The sequence below is a fragment of the Convolutriloba macropyga genome, chromosome 13, assembly GCF_964194025.1.
Source record: "Convolutriloba macropyga chromosome 13, txConMacr16.3, whole genome shotgun sequence".
NCBI classification, from domain to species: Eukaryota; Metazoa; Xenacoelomorpha; order Acoela; family Convolutidae; genus Convolutriloba; species Convolutriloba macropyga.
Genome location: NC_134480.1, coordinates 38,190,999 through 38,203,099, shown reverse-complemented (window position 1 = coordinate 38,203,099; position 12,101 = coordinate 38,190,999). Strand labels below are relative to the sequence as shown.

General features: G+C 37.9%; 1 protein-coding gene across 1 annotated transcript in view; it reads left to right on the top strand.

Annotated features, from left to right (window-relative positions):
* Positions 1-4,740: 4,740 nt before the first annotated feature.
* LOC142352182 (uncharacterized) overlaps positions 4,741-12,101 on the top strand; it is a 33,456-nt gene continuing 26,095 nt past the window's right edge. The window contains exon 1 of the mRNA XM_075404593.1: positions 4,741-4,839. The gene's annotated coding sequence lies outside the window, so the exon portion shown is untranslated. The remainder of the gene's footprint in view (positions 4,840-12,101) is intronic.

Below are 12,101 nucleotides of genomic sequence, written 5' to 3'. Positions count from 1 at the left end.
GAGTGCGGCATTGAACAGCTTGCGTTTGTTTCAAATCAAAGAATAATGACGAGACTGCTTTTTAGAACAATGCTTTTGATCGAAAAAGAACACTTGACATGTCTGACCTCTTTTATGTCGCACTTTGATTTGAATCAAAAAATTCAAAAACTGTCCTAGTCTAGAAGACGGAAGAACCGGTACTTTTCAAATGAAAAGTTGTAAGCTAAATTTTAAAACCTACGTTCTGGGCAGGCATAAAATAGCAATTCAAAACATAATTCAACCGTGTAATTAACAGAATTTCCAATGAAATCCAGATTGATATTTTTGCTAGCAGCTACGCTGTGCAAGCTTCATATCTAAATGTTGCAAAACTGTGTTCCCAATTAGGGGTCCCATCACAGGGTTAACGCCCGGGATCAAACTCCCTAATAAGTCACGATATGAGGCTTTGACGTAACTCCATGAGGACGCAAGGAGGGTGCCAACTCAAAAATATTAAGATGGATTTCGAATTTAAATTTACACAAAAACAAACACAATAAAATACACAATAAATACACAACTAAATCAAACTGGCAATAGCCCTTAAAAATTGCATATCAGTTTCATCCCTGTAAATTTGCATCAAGTTTTGCACTTTCCCTTTCAAATTCTCATACTTCCTCTTCTTTGGGAATTTGTGACCGGATGAGGCATTCAAAAATTTTAATTTTTGCACCGCAGCGTCTTTTTGTAATTTAGTCAAAAGTTTCCAAATTCCGGGTTGGGATCCGCTGAATAAGGCCTGTATCCCATAATGCCAGACCTCATTGCATTGGCTGTTCTGGCAATTCCCTCAATGGCTGCGTCTCTTTGATTCCATATTTGTGGGGGGAATGTGGCAGGACGGTTCACTAGTGGACACTTGATATAATTTCTATTGAAATATAAACAAAGCTCGTCTATTTTCTCAATAACGAAGCTATCTAACTTCTGCTGATCCGCCACATTAGTTATTTCCTCAACAATCAATTCAAAAGATTTTTCTATTTGCTCATTTTTTTCGAAAGCTAGAGCAGGGATCGTTTTAAGCGCCATGGCCACTTCATGATTTTCTGACACCAGCTTTTTTTAGTCCAAGTTCTCCAATTTTTCTAACAAAATTTTGAGTTAAATGGAAATATCAGCCCAAAAACCTTGAAGCTGGATGATGTTTTTGAAAGGCAATAATAGGGGCAATTTCAAAATCCAACAGAATCGTATCCGGCTTATAACCTGGGGCAAAGGTGTCTAAGGCAACAAGTAATCGGCTGTACGTTTTTTCCGTTTTGTTGGGAAGGAGGGCATATAAACAAGCTGGGGCAATACCGAGAACATATACATGAAGGGTATACATTTGATAGAAGTTTTTGAGAGATAGTTTAAACGTTCCCACCCCGAGCCAAAACTTGGAGCTTTTGAGAACCGATGTCATATAGGGATCGCCGAAAACTAAAATACGCTCGTGGTCATCTTTTCCGCTATCATACCGCAAAAACTCTTGAAATTTATCAGTTATATCAAAATGCCGGTCCGATGGCTCATGAATTGACACTGTTTGTATAACCTGTCTCAAGCGCTGCGAGGTTTGTATTAAATTTGGTATTGACGGCAACGCATACTGGGTCGAAAGAACATCAGTTACTGGTAAAATTGCGGAAGCTACGGCTGCTGCGTGTGTTAGATTTTCACTCAGGGCTTTAATATCTTTTATAACTTCTCGTGTGGTTGGCTTTCCAATCGAAGCACTATGATTGTGCTCACCGTTCACGCGAATTAGTTGGTCATCTTGTGTTAAAGCGGAAACGCGGCACTTGTAACTTTGATATTTTGAGCAATTCCAAGCAGTGGTAAACTTATTTAATCTTTTAACATGAAACTCATGGCCTTCTACAACCAATATTTCTTTGTTTTTTAAAGAAATAGTAAACTCAAAGTCGGCAGTTATCATGCAGAATTCACAATGCAATAAAACAAGAAATGTTCTTGAGTTCGATCCACTTTTCAATTGCTCTTAATTGCCCCATTAAGGATTAGTTGAGATAACTAATTCGCTAATTGTTATAGTTTTGCATTAAACTATTGTGTCGTTAGCTCTATGTCCCTGACGTTTATGATCCATGAGTTCACAGATTAAAATCGGGTTAAAATGATTGAGGTGTGAAAAGTATGTTTACACCTCAGTCATTTCACCCCAATATTAATCTCCATTTATTAAATTAAAATTAATTGAGGCTTAATTATCCTCAATTATAGGAAGCTTAAAATCGGGGTGAAACAATATAGGGGTTAAATAATTGAGGGGTTAAATGATGTAGGGGTTAAAAAATCGGGGTTAAAATATAGGGGGTTAAAAGAATAGGGGTGAAAAAACAGGATACCCGTTTGGAAGATTTAATATAATTAGAAGTAATTACATTCCACGCGCTTTGTAATTAAAATCCGCGCTTAAAGTAATTGAGGTTCACGCTTAGTGTAACTAAAATTCATGCCCTCGATATTTACAGCTTTTATGTAGCTAGATTTCTAAAAATTAATGTATTTCGTTTAGACTATTTTTGATTTTTTTTCACAAAGATTCCTCAGCTGTCATTATGAATTTTAAGTAGAAAAATTTTTTGAAAGTACTTACAAAGCAACGTTTCAAATTGTCCAGCTAAAATGGTAAGTAGGTATCACGTCAACTCTACTTACGAAAGATAGCAATTGGAGTTTAAGAATTCAAAATGCGTAGTCCTCGGCCCCCCAATAGGGAAGCGAACTTCGCGTAGGGTCAAACAACTACTATTGGTTTTCGATTAGATTTTTTTAATTATTTAACCGCCTTTGACCAAACAGTCTTTACAATAACCGTATCTGACAAGGTCCTCCTCTAGTAATTTTTTAAGTTATGACACCTTTGGCACACTTTTGGTTTGATTTGCAGATCTTAGTTAACGATAAAAAAGAGTAAAGTTTGGTTTCTTAAGATAACAGACAACTGGGCTAAAAAAAATGAAAAAATGTAATCAAAGAAATAATTTAAGGATTTTTTGAAACATAGGAAAAACGATCAAAATTGTCTTCTAGAGAAATACATGTCAAAGTTGATGACCTCCTAAAAAAATGTGGTTAAAAACGACCATTACCTAAAATAAAGATTCAGTAGAAGAGATTTAAGACAGTATTTGATACTTTTTGTATAATGGGCTAATTTTTCATCAGACATTGACGAATGCAGTGAAGGTCACTGTGGTCACTTCCAATGTGTGAACACTGAGCCTGGATACCACTGTGTCTGTCCTGCGGGGTACGAAGTGAACATGCAAAATTACAGTGACACCAACGTGGAGCCATGCTCAGGTACCCAGCACCTTTTATCTTGCCTTAGCAGTTCATTGAGCTCAAAGTTGTATGAATTGTGGATTAAATCGTGCAAATTCATAATTCTCAAATTTTTCATGAAAGAATCTTTTAACTTAACAAAAACATCCAGCGCTCAATTTAATTGCGAAGTTTGCAAAGGTTTTGACATATATAAACTGTAGGTTTTGTTGCATAATTGTTGGTTGTGTTGCATTTTTGATTGAGAGCATTGCCCTAGACAAGAGGTCTACTTTAAAAAAAGACCTCGGGATTTGTTGACGGAGATTTTAATCTTTTTTTGGTAAGGTATCTACTCCAGAAAATAATTAATCCTTTCCGTTTGTGCACCCCGGGAAAAACTTAGTGGTTGCAGATTATTTCCATCCCTGCCCAGCCCCCCCCCCCCCCAGTGCACGTGCCATAGGTTTTATAAGTATAATGACACGTGCTCTGTAACTGGAGGTGCCCAGTGCTCGAACCCACTACATCCACGCCAAATCCACGCAAGATCTTGGATTCCATGCGTAAAATACTGGAGCGGGGGGGGGGGGTCGAGGAAAAATCGGAAAAATATGTAAGATATTGATAAAAAAAAAAGTTGTTTTTCACCGCAAAATTTGTACATAATTTCGCGGTGAAATTAATATGCGGTGAGCTTACAAAAAGTCGCCACATTTCACCACCTACTACTTATTACCGGCCTTACACGGATTCGAACCTCTCACCTCTTGCATGTCAGCCACTTCTTCTTCTTCCACTGGTCAATCTCTTACTAAATTCTAGCATATTTGTTTTGAATTTATATCAAATTCACTCTACTTTCTGTAAATCATGTGCGTTGAATTTTTGTAAGATTAGCAATGAAATTACAAATTTTAGCGGTGAAATGGGGTGACTTTTTGTAAATTCACAGCTTACTCTAGTAGTGGAATTACATAAATGTGCCGCTTAAAAAAGTTTCAAAAAGATGTATGATTATTCGACGATGAAATTTTCCGTGCGTCTTTTAATAAATGCATCTTTAGTTCTTTGACAAAAACAATTCGAAGCGTTTTCTAAACGGTGAAATTGTGTTATTTCACCACTATGTTAAGCGGTGAATTTATGTAATTTCACCGCATTCACCGCTTATCTCACATAATTCGGACGCTTTTTTCAAAGCGATGAATTTGTGTAATTTCACCGCTAAATTCAGCTGTGAAATTATGTAATTTCACTGCTACAGGCGATAAAGTTTTTTTTCACCGCATTCACCGCTTATGTTACACAATGTTGCGTTGAATGGCGGTGACACTTCGACCCGGGGGCAGACGGAAAAGATCCAGAGTTAGCATCGAAGTTTTAATCACTGCTCATTATTCGCAGACATAGACGAGTGTTCTAATGACGCGCAATTGTGCTCTGGTGAAAGCCAAACTTGCTACAACACACCAGGGTCCTATGAGTGCACGTGCCCTCTAGGATATGAAATCAGAAATGACAGTTGCAAAGGTAAGTTCAGTATAGACCCCAAAGTTGAGTCGTGTATTCATCAATCGAAATTCTGGAGATAAAAACATTAAATGGAGGACGCCGGTAGAGCCGAACGGGCGCAGAGCAGAATGCCATAAAATGAGGCTAAAAGGCGAATTTCCTGTGCCCTGATTGGTTTATCTTAGTCTCAGGACTTTAGAGGTGATTTTAATGAAAAAACACCACACCCACCACGCGAAAAATTCAGAGCGACAAAGAAATATAAAATAATTAATTCGCCATTTATTACATTTGTTGTAACTTAGTGTAAACCAAACAGATTATTTGCCCAATCAATTTTAAGCATTTGACCCTGATTCTCTTTTTTTCCAATTCGGCTCTGCTCCCAGTGCCTTCTGCTCTAATTCCTAGCTCTCATTGGTTTGGACAAAAACCGTACGAAATTTGGGCCATTGTGACCGCTAATGACCGTTTTTAATAAAAATAGTTTGCGGCTCTGGACTAAAATTACCATCTGTCAAGGTTTGCGAGAAATAACTGGTGTTGAACTGCTGGTAGAATTAGGAACTGTGCGATTTTAGACAACGATTGACAATTATTAGTCACTCAAGTAAAAAGTTATGCATGATTCGAAGTTTTTCCCAAATCTGGGTCCAGCTTTCAACGCTAAAAACTTTCCAGTATTGCTGCGAATGCGTTGAATGGTTGTAAGAATTCCGCTTTTAGCACTGAACTCATCGAAAACGGCGAAATATAAAGTATCACGGCTAAAAACCGCGCAACATATGTCAAATCACATGTAAAAAATCAGCGCCATTTTTGCAGCGAGAATTTTTTGTAACATTTGCGGTTCCTTGATATGGAATTTTAATATTTTTTGCTTTCTGTTAGTAGAAGTGGATTGTTTTCTTTTCAATGTTACTAATTTAAGCGGTGAAAAGAATGATTTAACTGTTAAAATTGCATATAAAATCAAAACCCATGTTTTCTGATTAAAATTCCATCTCTGATGAGGCTTAGTTATCACAACAATCGTCAGAAAATGCATTAGCATAAAAAATTGAGATAGGAAAACACTTTTGTATTAGTTGCTTTTTATTCATCGCAACAGTCCTAGTTTTAGTTATAGCTATTAGTATTCATAGTCACGTGATATGGAGGAGAAGAGTGAAATAACAAAAGCTACACCACACCACATAGCAGAAGCAGCCACAGAAAACGGATTTCTTGCTATACAGCAGCAAAGGATTGCAAAAATAAACTTACTTGAGCTTTAAATAACGTGTTACTGTGTCTTCCATTTAAATTTTTCTGGAACAGTAAATTGATAATGTGTCTTGTATTGAAATTTGTTCTTGAGCAATATATTATTTGTTACTTTGTCTTGTATCTTTAAGATATTGGAGATGCATTTCAATTGTGACTAATGCAATCTTTTGGTTTCTGAAATCGTCAGTACAACAAGCAAAACTGATATAAGATTAAATTTAAATTTTTTTGCATGGACAGGTCTTAGACATATATCTTTGTCTTCTATTTGTTTTCCAACGGAAATAATTGGCATACTCATAGGGATTCCGCATTTTGCGATCTGCAGCAATCCAGCCTGATTCGATACTGAATGAACTAAGAATAGCACTTAGTTCCGAACTGAATTGTAATGGTAGGAACAAAGCGGATATACGGTTACAAAAGCGATCTGCAAAAAAAAAACAGATATCCGGACACATTTTGAACCACTGAAACGATCTGGTCAGTGAAAAATTTTCTTTATAGCAACAAATTGGAAGATCAGCCGTTACATTGGGTCCGCATACCCGGACAATGGAAAACAAACTGCTGCCCAATTTATTGAGAGAAATCCGAAGGTAACTTATTAACAAGGTCAACAGAAAAAAACCAGGCTGCTTCCTGAACTACGGAACAAAATGACTCATTCAGAGGGTAGAAACAAGCTGGATAAGCAGATTAGGACCTACTCAGAACAAAAGCGACAAAAAACACAAATGTGTTACCATATTATAAAGAACAAAGACTGACTCACCCAACTCAAAACAGTTTATCAAGAGATACAATATATCAACAATCGAGTTCAGCAACTGCATGACAAACAGAGTGGTTTGAATTCATATCGCTCAGAACAACAGAAAGTCATTAAGCGCTAAAATAACTATTGGTTACTATATATATTCACGGAAAAAACGTATGTCAAAACAACAAAATCAGGAAAATGTTTCTGCGTATGAAGTAGAACAGCCAGTTAATGATTCAATTCCTACTGATCAAAACCGTTGTCTCTCAGAAAAAAAGACAACACGACCCACAGGAGACTGAAAGCCATTAAACGAAACGCACAATGAAACAATCAAAATAAAAAGAACGTTTTGGAAACATCCTCAGCGAAATGAAGTATTGAACAAAAAATAAGGGATTTCTAAAAAAGAATTCGAAACGAAATTGCAACTCGAAAGAATACAATTTGAGAGAAAGAAGCTTAGGTTGGAAATGCAGATAAAAAATTTGGAGATGTAGCATCAATTTCAGGAAAGAGAGTTAGAGCACAAAGTGCAAATCACAACACTGGAGAAGAATGATGTACATTCTCAGTCAACAAAAGAAAAGCTCGTTACAATTGGCCTCTAAATTGGATCATAAAAGGGAGAGATGTCTCGGCGAACACGTTGAGCGAAACCCATCAACTCGACCAAAAACCCATTTTGAGTTCAGCCCTTAGCGGAATGAAAATAGGCATTTTTCACGGTATCTATAATATACGGGTCGTTCATCAAGTGTTGAAGACAGAGATATTTTGCAGAAACTACGTATGCAAACAACATCGGACATTCAAGCAGTAGCAGTTTGCCAAACTTCGAGTTGATTAGTTTTAACGGAAACCCACGGGAGCGCCTGAATGGTCCAGCATGTTTATTGCAACAATAGCTAAACGCACGATTCCAATTTCCGCGGAAAAGGACCACTTGAAGACGCTACTTATTTGCGAAGCAAAATCCGCTATCTTTGGAATGGGATATTCTGGAGAGTTTTAAATCGCTGCCTGGAGCATACTAGAAGAAAAATTAGAAATCCGCATAAAATTATAGATGCGCGCTCGATAGCTTACGAAAAACAAATCAAGTGAAGCCTCATGACCAGCAAGCCTAATTCACTTTTCTGTTACTGTCTCTAACTTTGTGAACGTGCTCGAAGAGTAAAAACAAATTGGTTATCTGCAAAGAAGTCCAACATTGTAAACGGAAGTTGATAAGCTACCACATCAATGTCCGCTTGTTGATGGCACTCATCGTTTTGGGAACAGTCCAATATTCAAGAACATGGATATTAAAAATCGATACCTGGCAGCAAGGAAGCAACGCTTATGTTATGGATATCTCGGAAAGAAGCATGCAATCAAGTATTGCAAAGTCAACCCATCGGGTATAAATGGATCTTTCAAGAACCACAACTAAACGCTACATTCAGAAAACCCACTGAACGAGGGTAATCACCCCGTCAACGTAAGCGCTGCAACAATAAATCAAAGTAGCGAAAATACCAGCTTTCTTCAGATGGCTCCCGTCTCAATCCAGACAAGACGGAATTGGATAAAACATATGCTTTCCTCGATAGTGCTGCAACACTGTCATTTATTGATCAAAACAATCAAAAAGAAGTTGCAAGCCAAATTTAGCAAGGTAACGTTTTAACATAGCCGGCATACACGGAATGAAGGATCTGAAGAGATAAAAAGGTTCTGCGGGGAAAAACTAAGGGGACTGCATTCAATGGTGCATTCAATTGAAGCGTTTGTACATACGTCGATTTCATTGGGAAATAAAAACTATGACTACAACAAACTGAAACAAAGTTTCAACAACTTGAGTGTACTTCCGAATAAAAGTTTCAATTCGGTTGAAGTTGGAATAATTCTAGGTCAAGATTCCTATGAACTACAAAATTCATTATACTACAAGACAGGAGCACAAAGTGAACCTGTCGCTCTATTGTCGGAATTAGGATGAGTAATCAGTGAAGCACCACAGACGACGAAATGTTTGTCGTTTCGCCAGCACAGCAGACGTGAAAATGGTAGAGAACATTCAATACCGTTGGGACCTAGATGTCTATGCTTCCCATATAAATGTTGTAATTCAATCAAAGAGAGAACCCAGAAGTTCTTAGAGTGCGCGACAACGTTTACAGGCGAGCGGTGCAAAGTAGGCAAGCTCTGGAGTGAACCGGAACCTAATCTTCCGAACAATTACAGCTCAGCACAAGATTAGATCTACTAACTGGGACAATGATTCTATCGAGACCCAAATTTGAAAGAAATGTAGGAACAGTCAATTGATACAGATGTTGAAAAGGGATTTGTGAAGATCCTCGGTATATCGAAAATCAAACGAACTCTGAAAAAGGAATGGTTTTTGCCACATCAATCATTTGTGGACCCAAAAAGCCTGGAAATGCTCGCTGTGTTTGCAACTCTGCAGTAAAATACAAAAATGTATGCCTGAATAACAAGTTGTAAGCCGGACCCGATCTACTACACGGATTGGAACAATATTTGGATTTCTAGAAGGACAAATAGCCCTAACCGAAATGGAAAGACCAGCTTCAAGAAGTTGCGGAAACCACCATCGATAGAAGATACTTCGGCACAACTAAGAAAAAAATAGAACTTAATTTTTTAGCGGACGCATCGGAATACAATTTGTGCAGTGACAAATCTGCCTTCGCAGCCCAAGGAAAACTCAGCAGAAAATATCTTGTTGGAACTGCAAGCGGCAATCAAGGCAGTGAGGCTGAAAGAACAGATAGTTAAAGAACACGAATCAAATATTCAAAGTTATAACTTTTGCACAGACTCTACTACTGTTCTGCAATGGATACACAGCTCTCGCCGTAAACAACAATTGTTTGTAGCAAATCGAATTGCGGAGGTTTTAGATACTACTGACGTTTCACAGTGGAATCATGTGAGTGGTATCAACAATCCAGCTAGGAGCCATCAAAACCATCAACAACCATCGGGAGAGGAGCCATCAATGTTGATGAACTCAAGAGAAGTGAATGGCTCACTGAGAGTGCCTGCTTGAAGCAACAAGATAAAGTATGGCCTGAACAGGTGAATTTAGAGTTTACCTCAGAAAAACAAAAACGATAGGCCTCAATATCTTCAACAAAAGAAAAGGAACCAATCGGTCAATGGGAATGACGCAGAAATTTCAACCGACTGGTTAATACAATAGCAAATGTGCAGCCAGCGTTGAGCAAAACGAGAGAATTCAAAGCAACCATCTTCAAGTTACTGCAATAAGAAAGTTTGCTGAAGAGATGAAATCTTGTTATCAAAACATCTTAATTTGGGTGGGGGTTATCGTTCGAAAGTGCTAATAAAAAATGTTGTTGGTTATTTTGATTTAGATTAAATATATTAGCTTCTTTTGATTGCGAGTGTTTTGTATGATTGTAATTTGTGTTGTGTGGCTCGTGTCGAAAATCACTTCCGTTCGTTTTCGACAAAAGAAGTCATGTCAGTGACATCCTAGGCCCCAAGTGTAAGGTCACGAATTGTTGCTGAACTGTATGCTATCGGTGTAAAATCAGCAAGATAAGACAAGATAAGATAATCGATTGCAAATATAATAATTGGAAAAGGAAGTTTGGGAGGAACCAAATTTATGGGCGACTGAAAGGGACAAAAGGACGGACTGCAAATATGGTAACAATGCTTGACTAATGATCGCAAAAATTAGACAATCGATGTGAAACTTTGCAATAATGTAACTGGTTGCATCAACTTTTGGAGACGACTTGACTTACAATTCTATACTTTTTCCTATTGAAAACTAAAGTATACATCTTCTCGTGAGAACGAGAACACAAAATAATTCATTTGTTTATTAAGACTTTGCTTAGCTTGATGACTGGTCTTACTTTCTCACCATGTGGAGTTCTCAGTTTCACGGAGCATACTACACCATCTGAACCGGGGTAGATTTCTATAACTTTTGCAAGAGGCCAGAGACCTCGTTGCGTGAAGTCTTCAAGTAGCCAAACCAAATCATTTACCTTGAGGTTTTCAGAAGTTTTGTTCCACTTCGACCTTGTCTGTTGATTAGGGATGTATTCGCGAAGAAATCTATTCCAAAAGTGCGAGGCTAGTTCTTGAGCAGATTTCCATGACCTGGACACGGTGACTTTTTGCGATTCGAAGAGACCAGGAGGGTAGTTAAGTGACGCTCTTCCGAGTAAAAAGTGGTTAGGCGTGAGAGGCAGAGGATCGTTAATTTCACTCGGGACATTAGTTAGAGGTCTAGAATTCATATTGGATTCAATCTCACATACCAGTGTCCACAAAATGTCATCTGAAAGGGTTCTTGACCCAATTACTTTGTACAGAGATAACTTGAATATCTGCACTAGGCGTTCCCAACTTCCACCGAAGTGTTGAGCCGCAGGAGGGTTAAACACCCACTCAATTTCAACCTGCATCAGATGCAAGTGACTTGCAAAGTCTTGGTAATTTCTAAGGCTTGCAATACTGGATTGCAAAGAGTTATTTGATCCAACAAAAGATTTTCCACAATCGGAAAAGAACTTTTTTGGTTTTTCTCTACGGCTTATAAAGCGACGGATGCAATTGATTGTTGAATTTGAATCTGTTGTCAAGTATACGGCAACTTCTAGATGGACAGCGCGTACTACTAAGCACGTGAAGAGGAGTATGTATCTAGTCCTGTTTCTTCCATGTTCTTTAACTGGAAAGGGTCCTATGAAGTCTAAGCCTGTGGTTTGGAAAACGTGATGATTTTCTCTTGGTAGTCTGAACTCTGGGAGGTCAGCCATTTGGGGGGCAGCTACTTCTTGGATCATACGTCTGCATAGAATACATTGTCTAACTGTTTGTTTGACTACCGCCCTGCATCTAAGAATCCAATAGAGTTCCATTAATAAACTTCTAGTTTGTTCTGTGCCACAATGCATGTTTGTTCGGTGAAAATGTTTTATCAGTAGTTTAACACTCTGATTATTTCTATCTAGGATCAACGGGAAGCGCGCAGTTTCTAGTCTCAATGCTTTAGACAATCGTCCTCGAGCACGCAAGTGCTAGTTATGATCGACGTATGGTGATAAAGAGACAATTCTACTGGTAGATGATACTGCAATACCTTTTCTTAAGTTCGAAATTTCCAATTTAAAATCTTGATTTTGGGCACTTTTTATCAAGTAATTGTAAGCTTTTGTATAATGTGCTAGTAACAACTTGGATTCCTTTT